Below are 17,312 nucleotides of genomic sequence, written 5' to 3' on the forward strand. Positions count from 1 at the left end.
ATCGCCCAGGATTAGTAAAAATAGTTTTTCTTATTTTGCAGAAACCGCACCACTCTTGTTGACGGGTTGTTTCTGATATTGCAGCCTCATTCACTCGTCTGAGCTGCAGTACAAGAGATAGGTGGGGATGTGAATTTTAAAAAAGGGGAGCGAGACCCAGATTTCATACGCATTAATGTAATTTACTTTTAAGAATTCATCTAAACCCTTTTTAAAACTGTCCACTGTTCCTGCTGTGACCACGTCCTGAGGTAGTCTATTCCACAGATTCACAGTTCTAACAGTAAAGAAGCTTTGACACTTCTGGAGATTGAACATTTTCTTCTCCAGTCGGAGGCAGTGCTCCTTGTCTTTTGAGGGCATTTTACTTGGAACATCTTTTCTGCATATTCTTTCCACGGCCCATTTATATATTTGTATAGGTTAATCATGTCCCTCCTTAGACGTCTCTTCTCAAGACTAAATACATTTAATTATTTTAATCTTTTCTTATAACTCAGACCCTCCATGCCCCTTATCAGTTTAGTCGCTCTCCTTTGTACTTTTTCCAGCTCGACAGCATCCTTTCTATCGATTGGTGCCCAGAACTGAACTGCATATTCCAAAGCTTTGTAAAGTGGTAATATTACATCTCTGCTCCCCGAGTCCATGCCTCGTTTAATATGTCACAATATCCTGCTAGCCTTAGACTAAGCTGAATGACATTGGATGTACACCCAGATCCTTCTCTACAAGTGACGGTGCTCTTCTCGGAAAGAAAGGAAAGATATTTTTCTTATCCTGACATGGATTGCTGTATAAGGTTGACTGTTAACGGACCCCAATATAAAGACAGTGGCAAAGACAAAAAGTGAAATTTAAAGCAAGCCTTACTTCAAGATTTGGGGGCTGACGAACACTAGGAGGTCGTGAACGAATTTAAAGAAAGCAGATTGTAGAAGAACATTGTAGAAGGTTTTAATCAGGGTCTTATATAGCCAGGACTTGGGGTAATCTTTAGACCCACACTCTTTCTTTTTCTTCTTTTCTTCCTAGAAAGGGATAAAAAGAAGAATTCAGATAATGAAGATTTGAAGGGGCTGTCGAGGATTAGAAAACAATGTCAATTTTCTTTAAAAAAAACAGCGCCACACCTGTTTTTCTAATTTTATAGAACCTCTTTTAATGGGGTACTCCTTAAAAGGCTGCAGAGTAGGGATGAGCGAACTCGAACTGTATAGTTCGGGTTCGTACCGAATTTTGGGGTGTCCGTGACACGGACCCGAACCCGGACATTTTCGTAAAAGTCCGGGTTCGGGTTCGGTGTTCGTCGCTTTCTTCGCGCTTTTGTGACGCTTTCTTGGCGCTTTTTGAAAGGCTGCAAAGCAGCCAATCAACAAGCGTCATACTACTTGCCCCAAGAGGCCATCACAGCCATGCCTACTATTGGCATGGCTGTGATTGGCCAGAGCACCATGTGACCCAGCCTCTATTTAAGCTGGAGTCACATAGCGCCGCCCGTCACTCTGCTCTGATTAGCGTAGGGAGAGGTTGCGGCTGCGACAGTAGGGCGAGATTAGGCAGATTAACTCCTCCAAAGGACTTGATTAACTGATCGATCTGCAGCTGTGGATCATTGAGCTGCTGATCCTCAATTGCTCACTGTTTTTAGGCGGCACAGACCGTTTGTCAGTCACATTTTTCTGGGGTGATCGGCGGCCATTTTGTGTCTTGTGGTGCGCCAGCACAAGCTGCGACCAAGTGCATTTAACCCTCAATGGTGTGGTTGTTTTTTGGCTAAAGCCTACATCAGGGTGAAGCTGTCACACCAAGTGCATTTAACCAGCAATAGTCTGTTCATTTTTTGGCCATATACAAAATCAGGGGCAAGCTGCGCCTGTCACCAAGTGCATTTAACCCTCAATGGTGTGGTTGTTTTTTGGCTAAAGCCTACATCAGGGTGAAGCTGTCACACCAAGTGCATTTAACCAGCAATAGTCTGTTCATTTTTTGGCCATATACAAAATCAGGGGCAAGCTGCGCCTGTCACCAAGTGCATTTAACCCTCAATGGTGTGGTTGTTTTTTGGCTAAAGCCTACATCAGGGTGAAGCTGTCACACCAAGTGCATTTAACCAGCAATAGTCTGTTTATTTTTTGGCCATATCCCAGTCTAATTCTGTCACTAAATCCATACCGGTCACCCAGCGCCTAAATACTAGGCCTCAAATTTATATCCCGCTAAATCTGTCCTTAGTGCTGTAGCTGGGCGAGTTATTTAGTGTCCGTTCAAGCACATTTCTTGTTCTGGGTTGAAATACAATTCCCAATTTAGCAATTTCATAATTTAGTGGTTTCTGCTATATCAGAGCTATTTGAAATCTATCCCTAAAAGGGTATATAATATTCAAGGTGCACATTGGGTCATTCAGAATAACTTCACACACACCCGCTACTGTGTATTTCCAAGTCTAATTCTGGCACTAAACCCATACCTGTCACCCAGCGCCTAAATACTAGGCCTCAAATTTATATCCCGCTAAATCTGTCCTTAGTGCTGTAGCTGGGCGAGTTATTTAGTGTCCGTTCAAGCACATTTCTTGTTCTGGGTTGAAATACAATTCCCAATTTAGCAATTTCATAATTTAGTGGTTTCTGCTATATCAGAGCTATTTGAAATCTATCCCTAAAAGGGTATATAATATTCAAGGTGCACATTGGGTCATTCAGAATAACTTCACACACACCCGCTACTGTGTATTTCCAAGTCTAATTCTGGCACTAAACCCATACCTGTCACCCAGCGCCTAAATACTAGGCCTCAAATTTATATCCCGCTAAATCTGTCCTTAGTGCTGTAGCTGGGCGAGTTATTTAGTGTCCGTTCAAGCACATTTCTTGTTCTGGGTTGAAATACAATTCCCAATTTAGCAATTTCATAATTTAGTGGTTTCTGCTATATCAGAGCTATTTGAAATCTATCCCTAAAAGGGTATATAATATTCAAGGTGCACATAGGGTCATTCAGAATAACTTCACACACACGCTTCTGTGCATTTCCAAGTCTAATTCTGTCACTAAATCCATACCGGTCACCCAGCGCCTAAATACTAGGCCTCAAATTTATATCCAGCTAAATCTGTCCCTAGTGCTGTAGCTGGGCGAGTTATTTAGTGTCCGTTCAAGCACATTTCTTGTTCTGGGTTGAAATACAATTCCCAATTTAGCAATTTCATAATTTAGTGGTTTCTGCTATATCAGAGCTATTTGAAATCTATCCCTAAAAGGGTATATAATATTCAAGGTGCACATTGGGTCATTCAGAATAACTTCACACACACCCGCTACTGTGTATTTCCAAGTCTAATTCTGGCACTAAACCCATACCTGTCACCCAGCGCCTAAATACTAGGCCTCAAATTTATATCCCGCTAAATCTGTCCTTAGTGCTGTAGCTGGGCGAGTTATTTAGTGTCCGTTCAAGCACATTTCTTGTTCTGGGTTGAAATACAATTCCCAATTTAGCAATTTCATAATTTAGTGGTTTCTGCTATATCAGAGCTATTTGAAATCTATCCCTAAAAGGGTATATAATATTCAAGGTGCACATAGGGTCATTCAGAATAACTTCACACACACGCTTCTGTGCATTTCCAAGTCTAATTCTGTCACTAAATCCATACCGGTCACCCAGCGCCTAAATACTAGGCCTCAAATTTATATCCAGCTAAATCTGTCCCTAGTGCTGTAGCTGGGCGAGTTATTTAGTGTCCGTTCAAGCACATTTCTTGTTCTGGGTTGAAATACAATTTCCAATTTAGCAATTTCATAATTTAGTGGTTTCTGCTATATCAGAGCTATTTGAAATCTATCCCTAAAAGGGTATATAATATTCAAGGTGCACATTGGGTCATTCAGAATAACTTCACACACACCCGCTACTGTGTATTTCCAAGTCTAATTCTGTCACTAAACCCATACCTGTCACGCAGCGCCTAAATACTAGGCCTCAAATTTATATCCAGCTAAATCTGTCCCTAGTGCTGTAGCTGGGCGAGTTATTTAGTGTCCGTTCAAGCACATTTCTTGTTCTGGGTTGAAATACAATTCCCAATTTAGCAATTTCATAATTTAGTGGTTTCTGCTATATCAGAGCTATTTGAAATCTATCCCTAAAAGGGTATATAATATTCAAGGTGCACATTGGGTCATTCAGAATAACTTCACACACACCCGCTACTGTGTATTTCCAAGTCTAATTCTGTCACTAAACCCATACCTGTCACCCAGCGCCTAAATACTAGGCCTCAAATTTATATCCAGCTAAATCTGTCCTTAGTGCTGTAGCTGGGCGAGTTATTTAGTGTCCGTTCAAGCACATTTCTTGTTCTGGGTTGAAATACAATTCCCAATTTAGCAATTTCATAATTTAGTGGTTTCTGCTATATCAGAGCTATTTGAAATCTATCCCTAAAAGGGTATATAATATTCAAGGTGCACATTGGGTCATTCAGAATAACTTCACACACACCCGCTACTGTGTATTTCCAAGTCTAATTCTGTCACTAAACCCATACCTGTCACGCAGCGCCTAAATACTAGGCCTCAAATTTATATCCAGCTAAATCTGTCCCTAGTGCTGTAGCTGGGCGAGTTATTTAGTGTCCGTTCAAGCACATTTCTTGTTCTGGGTTGAAATACAATTCCCAATTTAGCAATTTCATAATTTAGTGGTTTCTGCTATATCAGAGCTATTTGAAATCTATCCCTAAAAGGGTATATAATATTCAAGGTGCACATAGGGTCATTCAGAATAACTTCACACACACGCTTCTGTGCATTTCCAAGTCTAATTCTGTCACTAAATCCATACCGGTCACCCAGCGCCTAAATACTAGGCCTCAAATTTATATCCAGCTAAATCTGTCCCTAGTGCTGTAGCTGGGCGAGTTATTTAGTGTCCGTTCAAGCACATTTCTTGTTCTGGGTTGAAATACAATTCCCAATTTAGCAATTTCATAATTTAGTGGTTTCTGCTATATCAGAGCTATTTGAAATCTATCCCTAAAAGGGTATATAATATTCAAGGTGCACATAGGGTCATTCAGAATAACTTCACACACACGCTTCTGTGCATTTCCAAGTCTAATTCTGTCACTAAATCCATACCGGTCACCCAGCGCCTAAATACTAGGCCTCAAATTTATATCCCGCTGAATTTGAATACAATACATTGGGCCAAATAATATATTTGTTGTTGTGGTGAACCATAACAATGAGAAAAACATCTAGTAAGGGACGCGGACGTGGACATGGTCGTGGTGGTGTTAGTGGACCCTCTGGTGCTGGGAGAGGACGTGGCCGTTCTGCCACATCCACACGTCCTAGTGTACCAACTACCTCAGGTCCCAGTAGCCGCCAGAATTTACAGCGATATATGGTGGGGCCCAATGCCGTTCTAAGGATGGTAAGGCCTGAGCAGGTACAGGCATTAGTCAATTGGGTGGCCGACAGTGGATCCAGCACGTTCACATTATCTCCCACCCAGTCTTCTGCAGAAAGCGCACAGATGGCGCCTGAAAACCAACCCCATCAGTCTGTCACATCACCCCCATGCATACCAGGGAAACTGTCTCAGCCTCAAGTTATGCAGCAGTCTCTTATGCTGTTTGAAGACTCCGCTGGCAGGGTTTCCCAAGGGCATCCACCTAGCCCTTCCCCAGCGGTGAAAGACATAGAATGCACTGACGCACAACCACTTATGTTTCCTGATGATGAGGACATGGGAATACCACCTCAGCATGTCTCTGATGATGACGAAACACAGGTGCCAACTGCTGTGTCTTTCTGCAGTGTGCAGACTGAACAGGAGGTCAGGGATCAAGACTGGGTGGAAGACGATGCAGGGGACGATGAGGTCCTAGACCCCACATGGAATGAAGGTCGTGCCACTGACTTTCACAGTTCGGAGGAAGAGGCAGTGGTGAGACCGAGCCAACAGCGTAGCAAAAGAGGGAGCAGTGGGCAAAAGCAGAACACCCGCCGCCAAGAGACTCCGCCTGCTACTGACCGCCGCCATCTGGGACCGAGCACCCCAAAGGCAGCTTCAAGGAGTTCCCTGGCATGGCACTTCTTCAAACAATGTGCTGACGACAAGACCCGAGTGGTTTGCACGCTGTGCCATCAGAGCCTGAAGCGAGGCATTAACGTTCTGAACCTGAGCACAACCTGCATGACCAGGCACCTGCATGCAAAGCATGAACTGCAGTGGAGTAAACACCTTAAAACCAAGGAAGTCACTCAGGCTCCCCCTGCTACATCTTCTGCTGCTGCCGCCTCGGCCTATTCTGCTGCTGCCGCCTCGGCCTCTTCCTCCGCCTCTGGAGGAACGTTGGCACCTGCCGCCCAGCAAACAGGGGATGTACCACCAACACCACCACCACCACCTCCGTCACCAAGCGTCTCAACCATGTCACACGCCAGCGTTCAGCTCTCCATCTCACAAACATTTGATAGAAAGCGTAAATTCCCACCTAGCCACCCTCGATCCCTGGCCCTGAATGCCAGCATTTCTAAACTACTGGCCTATGAAATGCTGTCATTTAGGCTGGTGGACACAGACAGCTTCAAACAGCTCATGTCGCTTGCTGTCCCACAGTATGTTGTTCCCAGCCGGCACTACTTCTCCAAGAGAGCCGTGCCTTCCCTGCACAACCAAGTATCCGATAAAATCAAGTGTGCACTGCGCAACGCCATCTGTGGCAAGGTCCACCTAACCACAGATACGTGGACCAGTAAGCACGGCCAGGGACGCTATATCTCCCTAACTGCACACTGGGTAAATGTAGTGGCAGCTGGGCCCCAGGCGGAGAGCTGTTTGGCGCACGTCCTTCCGCCGCCAAGGATCGCAGGGCAACATTCTTTGCCTCCTGTTGCCACCTCCTCCTTCTCGGCTTCCTCCTCCTCTTCTTCCACCTGCTCATCCAGTCAGCCACACACCTTCACCACCAACTTCAGCACAGCCCGGGGTAAACGTCAGCAGGCCATTCTGAAACTCATATGTTTGGGGGACAGGCCCCACACCGCACAGGAGTTGTGGCGGGGTATAGAACAACAGACCGACGAGTGGTTGCTGCCGGTGAGCCTCAAGCCCGGCCTGGTGGTGTGTGATAATGGGCGAAATCTCGTTGCAGCTCTGGGACTAGCTAATTTGACGCACATCCCTTGCTTGGCGCATGTGCTGAATTTGGTGGTGCAGAAGTTCATTCACAACTACCCCGACATGTCAGAGCTGCTGCATAAAGTGCGGGCCGTCTGTTCGCGCTTCCGGCGTTCACATCCTGCTGCTGCTCGCCTGTCTGCGCTACAGCGTAACTTCGGCCTTCCCGCTCACCGCCTCATATGCGACGTGCCCACCAGGTGGAACTCCACCTTGCACATGCTGGACAGACTGTGCGAGCAGCAGCAGGCCATAGTGGAGTTTCAGCTGCAGCACGCACGGGTCAGTCGCACTACAGAACAGCACCACTTCACCACCAATGACTGGGCCTCCATGTGAGACCTGTGTGCCCTGTTGCGCTGTTTCGAGTACTCCACCAACATGGCCAGTGGCGATGACACCGTTATCAGCGTTACAATACCACTTCTATGTCTCCTTGAGAAAACACTTAGGGCGATGATGGAAGAGGAGGTGGCCCAGGAGGAGGAGGAGGAGGAGGAGGAAGAGGGGTCATTTTTAGCACTTTCAGGCCAGTCTCTTCGAAGTGACTCAGAGGGAGGTTTTTGGCAACAGCAGAGGCCAGGTACAAATGTGGCCAGCCAGGGCCCACTACTGGAGGACGAGGAGGACGAGGATGAGGAGGAGGTGGAGGAGGATGAGGATGAAGCATGGTCACAGCGGGGTGGCACCCAACGCAGCTCGGGTCCATCACTGGTGCGTGGCTGGGGGGAAAGGCAGGACGATGACGATACGCCTCCCACAGAGGACAGCTTGTCCTTACCCCTGGGCAGCCTGGCACACATGAGCGACTACATGCTGCAGTGCCTGCGCAACGACAGCAGAGTTGCCCACATTTTAACCTGTGCGGACTACTGGGTTGCCACCCTGCTGGATCCACGCTACAAAGACAATGTGCCCACCTTACTTCCTGCACTGGAGCGTGATAGGAAGATGCGCGAGTACAAGCGCACGTTGGTAGACGCGCTACTGAGAGCATTCCCAAATGTCACAGGGGAACAAGTGGAAGCCCAAGGCCAAGGCAGAGGAGGAGCAAGAGGTCGCCAAGGCAGCTGTGTCACGGCCAGCTCCTCTGAGGGCAGGGTTAGCATGGCAGAGATGTGGAAAACTTTTGTCAACACGCCACAGCTAACTGCACCACCACCTGATACGCAACGTGTTAGCAGGAGGCAACATTTCACTAACATGGTGGAACAGTACATGTGCACACCCCTCCACGTACTGACTGATGGTTCGGCCCCATTCAACTTCTGGGTCTCTAAATTGTCCACGTGGCCAGAACTAGCCTTTTATGCCTTGGAGGTGCTGGCCTGCCCGGCGGCCAGCGTTTTGTCTGAACGTGTATTCAGCACGGCAGGGGGCGTCATTACAGACAAACGCAGCCGCCTGTCTACAGCCAATGTGGACAAGCTGACGTTCATAAAAATGAACCAGGCATGGATCCCACAGGATCTGTCCGTCCCTTGTCCAGATTAGACATTAACTACCTCCCCTTAACCATATATTATTGGACTCCAGGGCACTTCCTCATTCAATCCTATTTTTATTTTCATTTTACCATTATATTGCGAGGCTACCCAAAGTTGAATGAACCTCTCCTCTGTCTGGGTGCCGGGGCCTAAATATATGCCAATGGACTGTTCCAATGTTGGGTGACGTGAAGCCTGATTCTCTGCTATGACATGCAGACTGATTCTCTGCTGACATGAAGACAGATTCTCTGTTACGGGACCTCTCTCCTCTGCCTGTGTGCTGGGCCTAAATTTATGAAAATGGACTCTTACAGTGGTGGGTGACGTGAAGCCTGATTCTCTGCTATGATATGAAGACTGATTCTCTGCTGACATGAAGCCAGATTGTCTGTTACGGGACCTCTCTCCTCTGCCTGGGTGCTGGGCCTAAATATATGCCAATGGACTGTTGCAGTGGTGGCTGACGTGAAGCCTCATTCTCTGCTATGACATGCAGACTGATTCTCTGCTGACATGAAGCCAGATTGTCTGTTACGGGACCTCTCTCCTCTGCCTGGGTGCTAGGTAGTGTTGAGCGCGAATATTCGAAAAGCAAATTTTTTTCGCGAATATCGCAACTTCGCGATTTCGCGAATATTTCGAATATAGTGCTATATATGTTTTTCCCCCCCCCCCCACAAAATTACAGTACACATATAATTGATTGTTTCCCAAAGGTCCAACAGCTCAGATCTTACTCACATTGCCTAGAAAGTGATTGAGGCGCGAATCTTCGTAAGGCGATTTTATTAGCGCACATGCGAATATCGGCACGTCCCAGAACAGAGGCAAAGGGCTTTGCATTCATACATTAGTGAATTGAGTTGCGAATCTTCGTAAGGCGATTTTATTAGCGCACATGCGAATATCTACACTTGTCCCAGAACAGAGGCAAAGGGCTTTGCATTCATACATTAGTGATTGAATTGAGCTGCGAATCTTCGTAAGGCGATTTTATTAACGCAAATGCAAATATCTACACTTGTCCCCAGAACAGAGAGGCAAAGGCCTGTGCATTCATATAGTATAGCACCATATTCGCGAATACGTAGAACTTCGTAAAATTCGATTTACGAATATTCGTATTTTTTATTTTACTTTCCACCTTACAGATTACATTGATCTGTACTCTGTCAACTACTGTCATCACCCCCCACTGTATCTCGATTGATTCCCAAAAGTCTCACATTCCCTAGAAAGTGATTGAGGTGCGAATCTTCGTAAGGCGATTTTATTAGCGCACATGCGAATATCTACACTTGTCCCAGAACAGAGGCAAAGGGCATTGCATTCATACATTAGTGATTGAATTGAGTTGCGAATCTTCGTAAGGCGATTTCATTAGCGCACATGTGAATTTTGCATAGCATATGTATTATGCGATGCGAAAATTCGAATTATCGCATATGCGAAATAATAACGAATTTGAATAATCGCGAATATTTTACGAATATTCTTTCGAATATTCACAAAATTTCGCGAATTCGAATATGGGACATGCCGCTCAACACTAGTGCTGGGCCTAAATTTATGACAATGGACTGTTGCAGTGGTGGGTGACGTGAAGCCTGATTCTCTGCTATGACATGCAGACTGATTCTCTGCTGACATGAAGCCAGATTGTCTGTTACGGGACCTCTCTCCTCTGCCTGGGTGCTGGGCCTAAATATATGCCAATGGACTGTTGCAGTGGTGGCTGACGTGAAGCCTCATTCTCTGCTATGACATGCAGACTAATTCTCTGCTGACATGAAGACAGATTCTCTGTTACGGGACCTCTCTCCTCTGCCTGGGTTCCGGGGCCTAAATATCTGAGAATGGACTGTTCCAGTGGTGGGTGATGGGAAGCCAGATTCTCTGCTATTGGACCTCTCTCCAATAGATTTTGGTTCATTTTTATTTATTTAATTTTTATTTTTATTCATTTCCCTATCCACATTTGTTTGCAGGGGATTTACCTACATGTTGCTGCCTTTTGCAGCCCTCTAGCCCTTTCCTGGGCTGTTTTACAGCCTTTTTAGTGCCGAAAAGTTCGGGTCCCCATTGACTTCAATGGGGTTCGGGTTCGGGACGAAGTTCGGATCGGGTTCGGATCCCGAACCCGAACATTTTCGGGAAGTTCGGCCGAACTTCTCGAACCCGAACATCCAGGTGTTCGCTCAACTCTACTGCAGAGGTATGGTAGCTGTCTACAAGAAGGGACAGAGCCTAACCCCTGGGCTTGGGCTCTTTCCTGTGAAGTTAGTGGGCTAATGTGTTGTTGAGGCAGGAGTGTTAGCAGTATCTCTGGTCCTATAACAGCCTCAAACCAAGTTTGGGTCCAAGGGAGAGCTCCAGGAAAATGCCAGGGATGAATTGTGCATAAGAAGGTTAAAGGGGTTGTCCAGGTTCAGAGCTGAACCCGGACATACCCATAATTTCACCCAGGCAGCCCCCCCCGACATGATCCTCGGAGCAGTTCATGCCCATTTTACAGGCTAGGACAGTGCTAAAGCCCGCCCATCAGTGCCGGTGACATCAGGCTCACTGCTGGGCGGAAGCCTCCGCCTGGCAGCCCGAGGGAGAGCCCGGTTCGTCACCAGAACTCAACAAAATGCCTTTGCCCTGCACGATTTAGCACAGGGCAAAGGAGAGCATCGGAGCATGAACTGCTCCAACGCTCTTGTCAGGGTGGTTGCCTGGGTGAAATTCTGGGTATGTCCGGGTTCAGCTCTGAACCTGGACAAACCCTTTAAGCAGCCATAAAAAACAAGGAGCGCATACTGTCTGTGAAGATAGGGCACATAAAAGGCTAATGGACTTCACAGCTGTTGATGTGGTCTAAAGGCATCTGGCCCCCAGTCATATTACTGTGGCAGCGTGCAAGTGCTGCTTTATGGTCAACACCCTGCATTTTGTAGAAATTTTTTGAGGAATTATCACCCTTTGATGGATTGACAAGTGAAGTACTGTTTATTTGAAAGTGCATCTCTCTGGAGCCTTGTGTGCCCCCGAGGAAAACTACCACCAGGTGAGCCTCATCTTCACTGGACAACCCCAGGATCTAAGGAGAAGGACCCTGCCACAGTCAGTATAACCACTACCACTTTCATCCTTCTCTCACGCTCCCCTCTGGGTTGCTGCACATACATCTCTATGGGCAAACAGTAGCCCACACAACAGGGGGTATATCCAGGACCTGAGAACAGGAGGTATTTACCTCGACCAGTACATCCTCACTCTGTGCTTTGCTCAGCCCGTTCATTTCAATGGCTCCATCCTTCTGTTTCCTCTTATTCCTGCGTTTCTCCATAGCATTCCTTGCTTTTGCCACTTCTGCCTTCATCGTTTTGTCAAATTCTTCATAAATGTGTTTGGTCTGATCTTCTTCCTTCAATTCCCAGAGATCTTCCATCACTAAAGGTCTCCTGTACCCTTTAACGACTATGCTGCAAGAAACAATGGCCCACATTTACTAAAATTGCGTAACATTTGGCTAGTTTTAGAAAATTCCACTTCACCTAGCTCACCAACCTAACCGCAGCATAACCTAACAGAAAAAGTGTGTGCGGTTTAATGGGGTTGTTCACCTTTATAGTTTCTACAGACCCCACAGCGTAACCGGACCCCAGGTGGTAAGCCTACTTACCTGATCCCTGCCGCTGGGGTCTTGTTTGCATTGCTGCCTTGCCAGCTCTGCAGATCCCACGTCTTCTTTGTCAACATCTAGTTTGACGCCAATGAATGGCCGCAACAATGATGCGTCACCCCTGCCTCATGTCACGTGATGAATGGGTGACGTACCCTCTGCAGCCAGTCATTGTACATATGACCTGTCGTAAAATCGCATTTTGATTGGCAGAGCTGGGATGGAGCTAAAACCCAAAGGCTGGGATCAGATAAGCATGACTACCACCAGGGGTACGGCCGCACTATAGGTCTGTTGAAAAGCACTACATTTGTACAACCCCCTCTCCAAAAAGGGGACGTGTAGAAGGCAGGGAGGTGGTGGTGCCAGTAGTTCTGGAACATTCATCTTCTTTTACGCCAGTTCTTATAACTGCCGTAGATTTCAGTTTAGGTGCACATACTGCCAGAGGACAAGGCCTGCACTTTGCCATTTTATGGCAGCACAGGGGATAGCAAGACTGGTGTACCACACGCAGATCTTGATAAATCTCCCCCTCTGTCGAAGGGGACAATGTTTCAAAGGTCCAAGAAGGTTTTCTGGGATAAAAATGTAGCACATATGGCACTAATGCCATTTAATGCCATAATGGTTGACTTTTTCAAAAGTGACTGGGTGGTGTATAACTGCAAAAAGTGCAAACGTGGGCGTGCTTAGGTAGGTTAAGGAGTTTCACTCCAGATTTATCACTGCGATAGTCACATATTTTGGCACAAAACATTTGCACCATTTTTACTCAAGAAAATTTGCTTAGACCTTACGCTGAGATAGCCCTGCAAGGCATTGTGAGTGTTTTAACACTAAATTCGGGTCATGCACACAAACATGTGTCGCCCGTGCCGCGCACTGGGGACCGCAATTGCACAGGCACCGTCCATGTGGCCTGCGCTGACGGATCCAGTCAACTTGAATGGGTCCGCGATCCATAAACACACAAAAAAAAAGATTGGGCAAATCATGCAAAAAAACTCACATAGGAACATGCAGAAACCTACCTGTCATACCAGCTGAATGTGATTCTGCTTAGAAAAGATGCTGTTAATTCAGGATTCTGAAAAAGTTATATAAATAAAATTTGTAAAAATAAATGAATTGTAATCCAAAGTCTAGAAAAAAATTATTTGGTTGAAAAGGAAAACTTTTTATTGCACACAAGAACCAATCACATCATAGCTTTAATTTTATATACTGGTCTTAAAACATGAAACCTCTGGTGCAATTGATTATTGCTTAGGTAACAACTATTTTTCTTTTATCCCGTTATATTAATCCGCGCCCATATAATCTGTCCCTGATTGACTATTTGACTACTTGCTGTAAACTTCCACACCATTAACATGTATATTCAGCACATTTCAGGGGTAGAGATAATTGAGGGAAACAATAGGATCTGACAGGTAAAAATCTGACCTACATGGTCCTTGTTTTCCCTATAGGCAAACATGGGGGAACTCTTGAAGCCCCCTTACACATTATAAGGAATCCAGACGATATCAATGGAGTCCACCAATATAAATCGAATGCCTAAAAGATGTCACATTATCATAGTTGCCTAGAGTCCTGAATTTGTAAAGACTATCCCTAATTTTCAGAGACAATCCTAGAAAATGTGGGCTTCCCTGGGACAAAATGTGTGGGGATTGAGGTAGCCCTACCCATAAGTGGACGATTGGGTTTGGGGACATTCCAAAATATCAGTAAGTACACATCGTCCTGGCCAAGTCCGTCACCATTGTCAACAAATTTTCCTTACCTTCTTTGAGAGATCGCTGGTTTCGGAGATGGAAGAGATGACAAGAATAAGAACCTGAAGACCAAATGAGATGAAAAACAAGCAGAAGCGGGGGAGATCCGGAATATTTCCCTGCCAATAAAAGGGAGAGACATATGAGAACATTTTATAGGTGACGCACATGCCGTGGTCACACCCAAATACTCATCATGGTAGCCATCATCATTTGCATTATGGATGACTATGATTTGGAGTAAAAATTAACTCTGTAAAGTAAGACGACATTATTCATTCATACATCACGGAAAACTTGGCATTTCTGGCGCCAACTATTGAATGACCACACTTAAAGAGCTCCTGTCAGAAGAATCGTCTCTATTAAACCAGACATACCGCCTTGCTGAGAAAAACCATACCTGTTGTGGGATTCCCGAGGAAAAAATACTTGTTATGGATCAGTGAGTGTGAACCCGCTGTGCCAATTAACTAGTTTGGAGTAAAGCTAACCCTAAAGGCATTATTCTGTTGGTTTATTCACCCTTTAACCACTATACAGGGATCTGGACTTCATTACAGGTTAGCAACCAAACTGCTACCTCCTGGGATAGACCCAATGTAGTTGGAAGCTAAACCACAGAGGACAGGAACTGGGAGCTCTGGATATTTCACTGGAGCACAGACAGACTTGGTTAACTCAAACAAAACTGAACTTTGACTTGAAAGTGTTGGAACACACAGGCAGGACGGAAACAGACCTTGGAGAACAGGCAGAAAATAACACAGGATAAACGCAGGTAAATCGCAGTAACACTAGACTATCAAACATTTGCTGGTCACTGAGGAACCTAAGGCTCAGGCACCCTCTGCCTTGAAAGGATGCCTTAAATAGCCAGAGAGCTTCAAACATTGGCTGGGGAAGGAGTTGAGAGCCCACACACTGGCCCTTTAAGAGGCCAGAGGGGAGCACAAGTCTGCCATACGTTAGCGTCGTGTAAGTGCATGGAGTGCAGTGCAGCTTATGCTGGCGATCAGTGGTGGGGGCTGTGAGCAGGAGATTTACTGCCAGTTTGCTCATGTAACTAATATATTCTCATGTAGTATTAACCATTTAAGGGTACTTTCACACTAGCGGTTTTCTTTTCCGGCGCAGAGTTCCGTCCTAGGGGCTCTATACCAGAAAAGAACTGATCAGTTTTATCCTAATGCATTCTGAATGGAGAGTAATCCGTTCAGGATGCATCAGGATGTCTTCAGTTCAGCCTTTTTGACTGATCAGGCTTTTCAGAAAACCGTAGCATGTTGTATTTTTACCTCCAGACAAAAATCTGGAACACTTTGACTGAACGCCGCATCCGGTCTTTTTCCCATTGACTTGCATTAACGCCGGCGCCGTGTGTTCCGTCAAACTGGATCCAGCTTTTGCATGTTAACCCCTTCACGCAATATCACGTACATGTACGTGGGGGAATGTGGTGCCTCACCGCATCCCCACGTGCATGTACGTGATCGGCTTTCACTGTCAGCGCAGGGACCGAAGCGCTGAAGGTTCAGTGAAGCCGGCGTGCTGGGGTTGCTAGGCAACCAGAGAAGCCGGAAGTAACTGTATTGTAGCCCTGACCCGCCCACGATCGCTGTGATTGGTCCAATACTGCAGAGGGACCAATCGCAGCGCATCGGGGCAGGTAAGGGGGGGGTTAGGGAGGGACTGTGTGCTTCTCCTTCTCTGATCGTCCCCATTCCTGTCAGGGAAGCGATCAGAGAAGGAGAGTGTGACAATATACTGTACCTGACATATGTATACTAGTCATGGAGCACTGCTACTTAGCGCTCCATGACTAGTATACTCCTCATCGCATTTAACTGTCACCATGTCTGCAGACATGGTGACAGCGCTGAGTGCCGGCTGTTACACACAGCCAGGCACCAGGGTCAATGCCGAGGGGGGTCCTGTGACCCCCCCGTATCGGCGATCGCTGCAAACCGCAGGTCAATTCAGACCTGCGGTTTGCAGCGCTCTATGTAGTTTCTGATCCCTGCGGTCCCTGACCGCAGGGATCAGAAACCTAAAAATTGCCCAAAATCTGTATTTTCTGTTTTAACCCCCCCTGCACCCCTGAATTCATTTATGTGGCGGGGTGCAGGGGGGCGGTTTGTGGGCGGTGCGGCAGTTGCGGGAGGCGGGCGGTGCGGCAGGCGGGATCGCGATCCCCCGCCCGCCTCTCATTATAATCATCGTTGGCTTCTAGTGGGTATACCAGGGTGCCAGCACATTGCTGGCACCCTGGTATAAACGGCTGACATCGGTGATGCGATGTCAGCCGTTTAACCCTTTCCATACCGCGGTCCGTACGGACCGCGGTATGGAAAAGGTTAACAGCTCAGGGAGCTCCCTCCCTCTCCCATCGGAGGGCTGCTGTACCTTTGCAGCCCCCGATGGGAGAGGGAGAGAGCCCCCAGACAGCCCCCCCAGAGCCCCGTCCTTACCCTTCCCCGTCTGCGCAGTTCTGAACATAACTGAGCAGACGGGGAAGGTTCCCATGGCAACAGGACGCCTCTCAGGCGTCCTGCTGTCCATGGTGCTGAACAGATCTGTGCTGAAAGCATAGATCTGTTCAGTGTAAGTAAAATATAGTACAGTGCAATATATATTGTACTGTACTGTATTATACAGACATCAGACCCACTGGATCTTCAAGAACCAAGTGGGTCTGGGTCAAAAAAATAAGTGAAAAAAGTGAAAAAAAAGTAAAAATCAAAAAACACATTTATCACTGATTAAACATGAGAAAAATAAAATTCCCTACACATGTTTGGTATCACCGCGTCCGTAACGACCTGATCTATAAAACGGTCATGTTACTTTTCCCGAACGGTGAACGCCATAAAAATAAAAAATAAAAATTAAAAAAAACTATGATGAAATTGAAATTTTGCCCACCTTACTTCCCCAAAAAAGGTAATAAAAGTGATCAAAAAAGTCGCATGTACGCCAAAATTGTAACAATAAAACAGTCATCTCATCCCGCAAAAAATGAGACCCTACTTAAGATAATCGCCCAAAAACTGAAAAAACTATAGCTCTTAGATTATGGAAACACTAAAACATCATTTTTTTGGTTTGTGTAAAACTTATATAAATAAAAAAAGTATACATATTAGGTATCGCCGTGTCCGTATCGACCGGCTC

At 46.2% G+C, this 17,312-nt stretch overlaps 1 pseudogene; it reads right to left on the reverse strand.

Annotated features, from left to right (window-relative positions):
• LOC122941135 overlaps window positions 1-17,312 on the reverse strand; it is an 83,737-nt pseudogene that overhangs the window by 53,955 nt on the left and 12,470 nt on the right.

This window comes from Bufo gargarizans, chromosome 6, assembly GCF_014858855.1.
Source record: "Bufo gargarizans isolate SCDJY-AF-19 chromosome 6, ASM1485885v1, whole genome shotgun sequence".
In the NCBI taxonomy this organism is placed as follows: Eukaryota; Metazoa; Chordata; class Amphibia; order Anura; family Bufonidae; genus Bufo; species Bufo gargarizans.